This window comes from Bactrocera neohumeralis, chromosome 6 (genome assembly GCF_024586455.1).
Source record: "Bactrocera neohumeralis isolate Rockhampton chromosome 6, APGP_CSIRO_Bneo_wtdbg2-racon-allhic-juicebox.fasta_v2, whole genome shotgun sequence".
Taxonomy (NCBI): domain Eukaryota; kingdom Metazoa; phylum Arthropoda; class Insecta; order Diptera; family Tephritidae; genus Bactrocera; species Bactrocera neohumeralis.
Genome location: NC_065923.1, coordinates 52,400,650 through 52,412,192, shown reverse-complemented (window position 1 = coordinate 52,412,192; position 11,543 = coordinate 52,400,650).

Below are 11,543 nucleotides of genomic sequence, written 5' to 3'. Positions count from 1 at the left end.
ACGTGTACAAATCCTCGTAACACTATCACCCATCTTGAGACCCAGCATTCATTACTGGATAATATTCGACCGAATAGACTACGTCCAGCACTCAGTGAAGAAAATTTAGCTGAGAGTGGCGCCGTTTGAAGCAACGCGGGCTGTCGTATTGAAGGACTTGGCGCATTTTACGTAGAGATCTTAAACTGAAAGCGTACAAAATACAGCTTTTACAAGAACTGAAGCCACTCGGCCTTCCCAAGCGTCATCGCTCGCTCTATGGGGTTTTGAAAAGTTCCAAGAAGATCGACGTTTTGGCCACCAAGTCGGGTGATTTCACACCATTAGACTTTTTCCTGTGGGGACGTGTAAAGTCTAAAGATTATGCGGACAATACCGCTTCCATTTAGGCCTTGAAGAATAACATCAAGCGTGTTGTTCGCCAGTTAGTAGTCGAAATGCTCGAACGAGCCAAGTAATGCTCTTTCGAGTGATGCTAAACATTCCCCATTATTTTGAAGTTTTTGTGTTTTTTCTTTAAAAAAGTAGGAAACCTCGAAATGAATAACCTTTGAAATGTCTGGGAATTAGAATTCGCCTTATTATAAGTACATGTGTATTTGAATTTGTTATTTATTTGTCGTGTTGTTTATCGTTTTGTCTTCTCTGAACTCGGAAATCATAGTCATTACCAGGAAGAGTAAAATGTCATGCTGAGCAGCAGGAAACATCCAATAGCCCGATAAACTCAAGGTCGATTAATAAGCTGCTTTTCTCAATTACCAATAAAGTAATTAACGGTCGAATAGTACTATATACATATATAATATCATAATAACTTTTTGTTTGTTTTCTCGATGTATGATATAAAAAGCTCTCCTGACGGGATCAGTTCAAAATCTGATAATTTCACATTTAATCGTAAGCTCTTGCCGTCGACTCGAAAGGATAATAATGTTAAACACTTAACCCTGAACGTTGGCCTTGATTCTAAGCGTTAAGGCGTAGGAATAGTAACACAAGTTCCGGGAGCTAATATCGAAAGATAAATTGAAAGTACAAAAAGCTCAGAACTCTCCACGAACGGCTGAGTACTATATTTTCCTGGACAATGGTATTATTTTGCATATTACGGGGTTATGAGAAGATTCTACATAAAATTATAAACTCCGTATATATATATATAGGAGGATGGAGTCATGTTTAGAACTTCACGCAAGTGAGAAAAGTTCTCTGATCGCCATTCACTTGGGAGTGGCCAGAAACGATTCTTTTACACATGGCTCAAGCTGCTCACTACTTCCGGTCTTTGACCAAGTATCCTCTGGGTAGCCTAAGAACATCCGTTTGAAGGCGAGCTAATGTGAGAAGGCGAAACATCCCCGTACATAAGGTTGTGCGCTGAGTTTGGGACCCGCAACGTAAATAAACACCCCCAATGAAAGGAAGCAACAAGCCTCGGATGAGAGACCCCCCTTTTGATGACGACCATGGCAAACGAAATAAGGACTACGATTTGAGGGCATGCACCTGGAATGTCGGGACCCTTAATTGGGAAGGTGCCGCTGCCCAGCTGGTTGATGTCCTCGCGAAAATAAAGTCTGACATCACCGCCGTCCAAGAAATGTGATGGACGGGACAAGGACAGAGACGAGTAGGTCCTTGTGACATTTACTACAGTGGCCATATAAAAGAGCGCAAGTTTGGTGTAGGATTCGTTGTGGGAGAGAGACTCCGTCGCCGAGTACTATCATTCACTCCGGTGAATGAACGTCTAGCCACAATACGCATCAAAGCGAGGTTTTTCAACATATCGCTGATTTGCGCCCACGCCCCAACGGAAGAGAAGGACGTGGTGACCAAAGATGCCTTCTATGATCGCTTGAAGCGCGCTTATGAGAGCTGCCCCCGCCACGATGTCAAAATCGTGCTTGGCGACTTTAACGCCAAGGTGGGCAAAGAAGGTATCTTTGGCACTACGGTCGGTAAATTCAGCCTCCACGACGAAACTTCCCCAAATGGGTTGAGGCTGATTGACTTCGCCGGGGCCCGAAATATGGTTATCTGTAGTACTAGATTCCAGCATAAAAAGATTCATCAAGCTAGCTGGCTGTCTCCGGATCGAAAAACTACCAACCGATCGATCATGTTGTAATAGACGGAAGACACGTCTACAGTGTTTTAGACGTGCGTGCGCTCCGAGGTTATAACATCGACTCGGACCACTTTCTTGTTGCAGCCAAGATTCCCACAAGAAAGGTTCGACGTCGAGAATCTGCAATCACAACAGACAGCCGAACGTTTTTCTACTCGGCTTGCACTCCTGCTCTCCGAAAGCACTCGTCAACAACTCGGTATAAGGGAACTGTGGGAAGTCATTTCAAATTCCTTACGTACAGCTGCAACCGAAGCCATTGGTTTTCGGAAAGTGCAAAAGAACAGCCGGTACGACAAGGAGTGCCGTGTCGCAGCGGAGAGAAAACAGGCTGCCTACCTCGCAACGTTACGACCGACCACAACACGTGCGGGATGGGATAGATACCGAGAGTTGAAAAGGGAAGCGAGACGCATTTGTAGACAGAAAAAGAAAGAGGCTGAAATGCGTGAGTACGAAGAGCTTGATAAGCTGGCCGACAGGGGTAATGCTCGAAAATTCTACGAAAAAATGCGGCGGCTTACAGAAGGTTTCAAGACCGAAGCGTACTCTTGAAGAACCCCCAAAAGTGACCTAGTCACTGATGCCCAGAGCATACTTAAATTATGGAGGGAACACTTCTCCAGCCTGCTGAATGGCAGTGAACGCACAACGCCAGGAGAAGGCGAACCCGATTCCCCAATCGATGACGATGAAGCAGACGTTCTATTGCCCGACCATGAAGAAGTTCGAATAGCAGTTGCCCGCCTGAAGAACAACAAAGCGGCAGGGGCCGACGGATTGCCGGCCGAGCTATTCAAACACGGCGGCGAAGAACTAATAGGGAGCATGCATCAGCTTCTTTGTAAAATATGGTCGGACGAAAGCATGCCCGACGATTTGAATTTAAGTGTGGTATGCCCAATCCATAAAAAAGGAGACCCCACAATCTGCGCCAACTACCGTGGGATTAGCCTCCTCAACATCGCATATAAGGTTCTATCGAGCGTATTGTGTGAAAGATTAAAGCCCACCGTCAACAAACTGATTGGACCTTATCAGTGTGGCTTCAGACCTGGAAAGTCAACAACCGACCAGATATTCACCATGCGCCAAATCTTGGAAAAGACCCGTGAAAGAAGAATCGACACACACCACCTCTTCGTCGATTTCAAAGCTGCTTCCGACAGCATGAAAAGGAGCTGCCTTTATGCCGCGATGTCTGAATTTGGTATCCCCGAGAAACTAATACGGCTGTGTAAACTGACGTTGAGTAAGCTCCATCAGGATCGGAAGGACCTCTCCGAGCCGTTCGATACCAAACGAGGTTTCAGACAAGGCGACTCCCTATCGTGCGACTTCTTCAACCTGCTTCTGGAGAAAATAGTTCGAGCTGCAGAACTAAATAGAGAAGGTACCATTTTCTATAAGAGTGTACAGCTGCTGGCGTAGGCCGATGACATTGATATCATCGGCCCCTACACCCGCGCCGTTAATTCTGATTTCTCCAGGCTGGACAAGGAAGCACAGAGAATGGGTCTGGCAGTGAACGAGGGCAAAACGAAATATCTCCTGTCGTCAAACAAACAGTCGTCGCACTCGCGACTTGGCGCTCACGTCACTGTTGACAGTCGTAGCTTTGAAGTTGTAGATAATTTCGTCTATTTAAGAACCAGCATTAACACCACCAACAATGACAGCCTGGAAATCCAACGCAGTATTGCTCTTGCCAACAGGTGCTACTTCGGACTGAGTAGGCAATTGAAAAGTAAAGTCCTCTCTCGACGAACAAAAGCCAAACTCTATAAGTCGCTCATAATTCCCGTCCTGCTGTACGGTGCAGAGGCTTGGACGATGACAACAACCGATGAGTCGACGTTACGAGTTTTCGAGAGAAAAATTCTGCAAAAGATTTATGGTCTTTTGCGCTTTGGCCATGGCGAATATCGCATTCGATGGAACGATGAGCTGTACGAGATATACGACGACATCGACATAGTTCAGCGAATTAAAAGACAGCGGCTACGCTGGCTAGGACATGTTGTCCGGAGGGATGAAAACACTCCAGCTCTGAAAGTATTCGACGCAGTACCCGCCGGGGGAAGCAGAGGAAGAGGAAGACCTCCACTCCGTTGGAAGGACCAAGTGGAGAAGGACCTGACTTCGCTTGGAATATCCAATTGGCGCCACGTAGCGAAAAGAAGAAACGGTCGAATAGTACTATATACATATATAATATCATAATAACTTTTCGTTTGTTTTCTCGATGTATGATGCTTTTCCTAATATATAAAAAGCTCTCCTGATGGGATCAGTTTAAAATCTGATAATTTAATATTTAATCATAAGCTCTTGCCGTCGACTCGAAAGGTTAATAACCTGAACTGTGGCCTCGATTCTAAGCTTTAAAGCGTAGGAATAGTAACACAAGTTCCGCTGGCTAATCGAAAGATAAAGTTTAAAGTTCGAAAAGCTCAGAACTCTCCACGAACGGCTGAGTACTCATATTTTCCTAGACAATGGAATTATTTTGCATATTACGAATAAGCGAATATTTCACTCCTTTATGGAACTCTAAACTAATCAAACAGCTATAAAAAATTTCGCTTTGTATTTATGTTGTTTTTATTGCAACGGCGCAGGTTTGTCATTTGAATGGATGGATATCTATATATCTACATATGTTATTGCTGCCCCGTGTACTTTTATGCGAATTGATTTTAGATAGCAGCAGAACACACTCAACCACTTAAATCTTCATATGTCACATGAGCATAAATTCTTTTATTTCTAATTCATATTCTTCTCGGTTGTCTGATTTTTCGTCTGATGCACGGCCACTTCCTTCCGTTGGTATATCCTTTTGCCGATTCACTCACTTGTCACAGATTCGTTTCGGTCTAGGCATTTCTTAAGCAATCCCACATTTCCTCTTCGACTTCCTTTTGTTCTTAATACCTTTCGTCCTGTCGCTTACAAGTTTACATGCGAAATTACGATGTGTTCTACTTTATGTTTTATCAACAGGTTGGGAATTACACATCAGTGCATTGAGTTTACGTGGAAATTTGTTTTATTGAAGAAAAGAAAAGAACAGAAAGCTGTGAATAATTTAATCAGTGTCAAAATATGACAATAAAGGCTTTCAAATTTATGAATACAAAAAAAAAAAATATTGAACTTCCAATTTTGATACATTGTACTCGACAGTGCTTCGCTTTGAGGTTATCCAATCAATATAAGATACTAACGCTTTTAAGATACCGCTGAACGGACCAAATACTGAATATGCGGATTCCCTGCTTTCGGTTAGCTAAATTAAAGAAATTAAGTCGCCACGTATTTTGAGGATTACTGTTTTATCTTAAAAATAAATGATATCACATGATAATATGGACAATATATGTCGAATATCGAACACTTTAAGAAGTATCTTAATGAAAAAGAATAGACATATCTTCTTGAACAAATTATAATTTGGTATTAACACTTACAGAAACTACGTTAGGTCTGTACAAATGTTTGTAAGAGGAACTGTGGTACTCTCAGATTGTCCTTTCTTTTGTCGAACTAACTTTAACAGTTTCTAACAAATGAAAGAAGTAGGCACAGATGAGGCCTATAACAGCCCCCTGAATGACGACGGAAGAACTGTAAAGTTTTACTTTATTCAGGCAGTCAGATTACTTTGCAGGATGATGATATCAGAGATATCACCAAAGCATCGTTGCCAATGTGCCAACAAAGATATTTCAAAACAAGTAAGGAAGGGCTTAGTTCGGGTGTCACCGAACATTTTATACTCTCGCATGATAAAGTGATAATCGAGATTTCATTATCCGTCATTTACATATTTTTTTTTTTGCTGTAAAATTAATTAGATTAGTAGTTCCTGAGATATGGTTACGCCACGCCCATTTTCAATTTTAAAATAAAAGCCTGGGAGCAGCTTTCTTCTGCCATTTCTTTCGTAAAATTTCGTGTTTCTGACGTTTTTTGTTAGTCGGTTAACGCACTTTTAGTGATTTTCAACATAACCTTTGTATGAGAGGTGGGCGTGGTTATTATCCGATTTCTTCCATTTTTGAATCGTATATGGAAATGCCTGAAGGAAACGACTCTATACAGTTTGGTTGACATAGCTATAGTAGTTTCCGAGATATGTACATATAAATAACTTAGTAGGCGCCCAATTTTCCAAAAAAATTACGTCCAAATATGCCCCTCCCTAATGCGATCCTTTGTGCCAAATTTCACTTTAATATCTTTATTTATGGCATAGTTATGACACTTTATAGGTTTTCGGTTTTCGCCATTTTGTGGGCGTGGCAATGGGCCGATTTTGCCCATCTTCGAACTTAACCTTCTTATGGAGCGAAGAAATACGTGTACCAAGTTTCATGATGATATCTCAATCGTTACTCAAGTTACAGCTTGCACGGACGGACGGACGGACAGACGGACGGACGGACAGACAGACATCCGGATTTCAACTCTACTCGTCACCCTAATCACTTTGGTATATATATAACCCTATATCTGACTCTTTTAGTTTTATTACTTACAAACAACCGTTATATAGACAAAACTATAATACTCTCCTTAGCGACTTTGTAGCGAGAGTATAATAAAAGCTTATTTCAGAGTAGTGTGAAACGCTTCTAGTCGGAATGCTAATCCAACAGGACTAAAGAAGATGAGTTTGCCGAGGTTGGAAGATCACTTGTAATATCTGTAGTAAAGTTCTGTTTAAAAGAAACTGGAATTGTAGTGGATTTAGATGATTTAGTTACATTTAAATTTAGAAATTTTAGTTACATTTAGTATTGTTGTGTATATTTTGATGTGATATTTTTAGTTTTTCTTTTCCTCTGCTTCCCCCGGCGTGTACTTCATCCAATACTTTCAGAGCTGGAGTGTTTTCGTCCATTCGGACAACATGACCTAGCCAGCGTAGCCGCTGTCTTTTAATTCGCTGAACTATGTCAATGTCGTCGTATATCTCATACAGCACATCGCTCCATCGGATGCCATATTCGCCGTGGCCAACGCGAAAAGGACCATAAATCTTTCTCAGAACCTTTCTCTCGAAAACTCGCCACGTCGACTCATCAGGTATTGTAGTCATTCATGCCTCTGCATCACATAGCAGGATAGGTATAATGAGTGACTTATAGAGTTTGGTTTTTGTTCGTTGAGAGAGGACTTTAATTCTCAATAACCTACCCAGTCCGAAGTAGTACCTATTGTCAAGAGTTCTTCTGCGTTGGATTTCGAGGCTGACATTATTGTTGGTGTTGATACCGGTTCCAAGATAGACGAAACGACTACAATTTAGAAGTTGTGACTGACAACAGTGACATGGGAGCGAAGTCGCGAGTGCATCGAATGTTTGTTTGATGACAGGTAATATTTCGTCTTGCCTCGTTCACCACCAGCCCTATTTTCTTTGTTCCCTTATCAATTCTGGAGAAAGCAGAAGTCGTACGATAGGGAGTCGCCTTGTCCGAAACCTCGTTTGATATCTATCGGCTCGGAGAGGTCCTTCCCGATTCTGACGGAGCTTTTGGTAGTGCTCAACACACAGCCGTATTAGTTTTGCACGGGTGTCAAATTCAGACATAGCGGCATAAAGGTAGCTTCCTTTCGTACTGTCAAAAGCAGCTTTGAAATCGACGAAGAGGTGGTGCGTGTCGATTCTCCTTTTACGGGTCTTTTCTTAGATTTGGCGCGGGTATTTGGGTCTCCTCTTTTGTGGATTATGCTGATCACACATAAATTATAATCGTCAGGAATGCTTTCATCCGATCATATTCTACAAAGAAGCGGATACAAGCTCCTTATCAGTTCCTCACCGCCGTGTTTGAATAGCTCGGTCCGCAATCCAGCGGCCCCCGCCGCTTTGGTGTTCTTCAAACGGGTAATTGCTATTCGAAATTCTTTAAGGTCGGGCAAAGGAACGTTATCATCGATTGGGGAATCGGATTCAACATCTCTTGATGTTAAGCATTCACTGCCATTTAACAGGCTGGGGAGGCGTCCTCTCCATAATTTTAGTATGCTCTGGGCATCAGTGACTACATCACCTTTGGGGGTTCTACAAGAGTATGCTCCGGTCTTAAAACCTTCTGCAAGTCACCGCATTTTTTCGTAGAATTTTCCAGCGTTGTCAAGCTCTTTATACTCACACATTTCGGGCTCTCTCTTTTTCTGTCTGCAAATATATCTCGCTTCCCTCTTTCATTCTCGGTGTCTATCCCATCCCGCACGTATTGTGGTCGATCGCAACGTTGCGAGACGGCAGTCTATTTTCTCTCTACTGCGATTCCGGCACTCCCCATCGTACAAACTTTCTCTTTTTAATTTTCCGAAAACCAATGGCTTCGCTTGTAGCTGTACGTAAGGAGCTTGAAATGCCGTCCCACAGTTCCCTTATACCAAGTAGCTGATGAATGCTCTCAGAGAGCAGGAGTGTAAGCCGAGTTGAAAATCTTCGGCAGTCTGTTGTGATTGCAGGTTGTCGACTTTGAACCTTCCTTGTGTTTGTTGATGTGCGATTTTGCCTGCACAGAAGCGGGTGCGTATCTTGGCTTCAACAAGATAGTGGTCCAGACGATTTTTAGGACCTCGGAGCGACCATCCGAGGCTGATTTCTTCTTTTCATTGATAGTGTGTTTTAAGTGGCGTGTCCCAAACCCAGCGCACAACCCTGTGGAGGGGATTTTTCACATTCTCACATTAGCTCGCCTTCATACGGATGTTTCGTGGCTACCCAGAAGATACTTGGTCAAAGACCGGATGTCGGGAGTGCTTCAGCTATATGTAAAAGAATATTTGGTGGACACTCTCAAGTGACTTGGCTCCATCTTCCATGTTACTGCAGATTATAATAGTTTCATTCGCATAATGGTGGCTTGTATCACCTTAAACTAATGGAGAACGATAAGGGGTTATGTATGTATAAAAGATCACGAAGACGAGACGAGTTGAATTCCGTGTGACTATCTATCTTTCCGCCCGTCTGTCTTCCTTTTTTTAATGAAATTAGCTATACGTGTTCCTTGGTAAAAAAAAAGGTGAGAAGTGAGGACGATTTCGTAGATGGGCGTAATCGGACCACTTCCAAGCTCACAAAACGCCATTTAACGAAAACTTATAAAGTGTCATAACTAAGCACATAATTAAGATGCAAAGGTGTAATCTGGTGTGGTGGTCCGTCCTCTAAATGATTTAGTATTCATATCCCCAGATATTCAAGCTAAAACAATCAAATGCTTTCAGAAAAATTTCTATAAGCACCCCTTCCTGCAAGGTAAAAATGGATGAAACTGGGGGATAACCCTATCCACTGCCCACTTACCGATTTAGTTAAAAACAACTAAAACCGCGATAAATCAGTAATTTAATACGCCAAAGACATTAAATTTTACCTACCAGATAGTATGAGAGGGCGTGGCACGCTCACATTTGGGTAAAAGCCCATAACACGGGACCTTTTCAACCGATTTCAGCCAATTCATAACATTCCTGTGATATTCCTATGTTACAGTATGAAAATGATGCGAAATCAGGGTACAGGAGTGGCTTCTCATAAAACACAATTCTAATTTTTGTTTCATTCATTTACATTTAAGTGTACAAATCAAGAAACAATCAATAAAACGAGATAAAACTTTGCACGAAAAGTGACTTTATGCGTAAATTTGTCCAAAAATGTGTACCAAAACTGTTCAAGTCACCGAAAATATCGGCCAATTATGGGTTATAGAATTCAAAGAGACTCCTTTTCTGACAATAGCAACTCTGTGAATCAAAAATGGGGTTAATTCGGGTCAATACTTCCCTGAGTTCCCATACACTAGTACATAATATAAAGATTTTTGGACTTCCTGATAACTTTTCTTAGCAAATTTGCGTGATACAGCTTGAATAGTTTCGGAGCTATACACATTAAACCTATGAGGGGACGGGCACGCACGCTCTTTAAACATTTTTAAACCACAAGTGTTCCTTATTATTGCGATTTGTATTTTCAAATTAAATTATATCAAATCTCTTGTCACTGAGTAATCACTTAAACTAATTTGAAATATGAAGTTTTCAGGAGGCAGTAACTCGAAAATTATTTCGTATATTGATCTAGAGTTTAAGTATGTTAATTTTGAAAGTATGACCCATTGAAAAAAAGCCACTTTTTAAAGTTCCACACTAAGGGTGTCCTTTCACGACACTCAAGAGAAGTGCAAACTCTTAAATAATATCTTAAGTAGATTAAAACGGGTTTCAGTAGCGGCTCGGTACAACAAATTTGTCAAATGAATAATACAGTGTATGTTAAGCACTTCGTTAACCAAGTAAAGGAAGTATTATTATATATGCATAGATACTCAGATAAATCTAATATATATATATCGTATATGTGTGTAGATATGTTTTTATGTTTATATTTACATATGAATATTTTTTACGACTTGTTTCATGTGAGTTTTTCCATGTCATTTGGCGCATTTTATGTAATGCAGTACTTTTATTCTCTCACCCGATCTCACACACATACAAGCGCAGTTACATGTTACAAAACATACATTTAGGCGTACTAACTGCCCAATTCAATGTAAGCAAGTGCGTGCATGAAAGCTCTAAGAAAACAGTATAATGTGGCACGCATACGCATTTATTTGGCGGATGTGAGTCCCCCAAAATACCAGTGTGTATTAGTGGATGTCAATCTCTCTCCTCTTTGATGCCGCTTTTATTTGTTTTTGCGTTGAGATTTTTTCCGCTTTACCGCTGCGCTACACTTAAGCGATTTAAGTGGTCAATAAAAGCGCGGAGCCTGAAAGAATAAAATCCAATAAATTATTTACGCACACACCCGCAAGTTTAACGCCAATGCCTTTGACAACACGCAACAACAAAGCCATAAAGCGGAGAACACTTCCCTATATGGGCGGGTAACTTGCAGTCGAAATTTACAGTTCCTTTTACAGTTATTGTTACACGCTTCCTAATTGGCAGGTTGCAACACACTTTTCACTCGCTTCCAGTTGAAGAAATGATTGCGAATAAAATGGTTTGCACGTTTTTTATGAAACTTGGCCACGTCTTCAGGCAGTCGTTTGCAAGATTTTGATTTGCCTTGCCGCAATAAAAGCTGTATGCACTCAGTGTTCAATCAACGTGATGTAACAGCAGCGTTAGCGGGTATATTGCCGCCAGATGCCGCACTCAATGAGCCAACATGCAAATAATGTCGAAAATATATTCGTATTACTTGACAATATTCACAATTGCCCAATCACATTCAATGAGCTGCATTGCGACTGGGGCCAGATGGCGATATTTGCTTCAATTTGTAACGGTTATTGAGTGATACTTATGGTTTGGGCTTGAGTAATATTATTTTTATACTCTCGCAACATGTTACCAC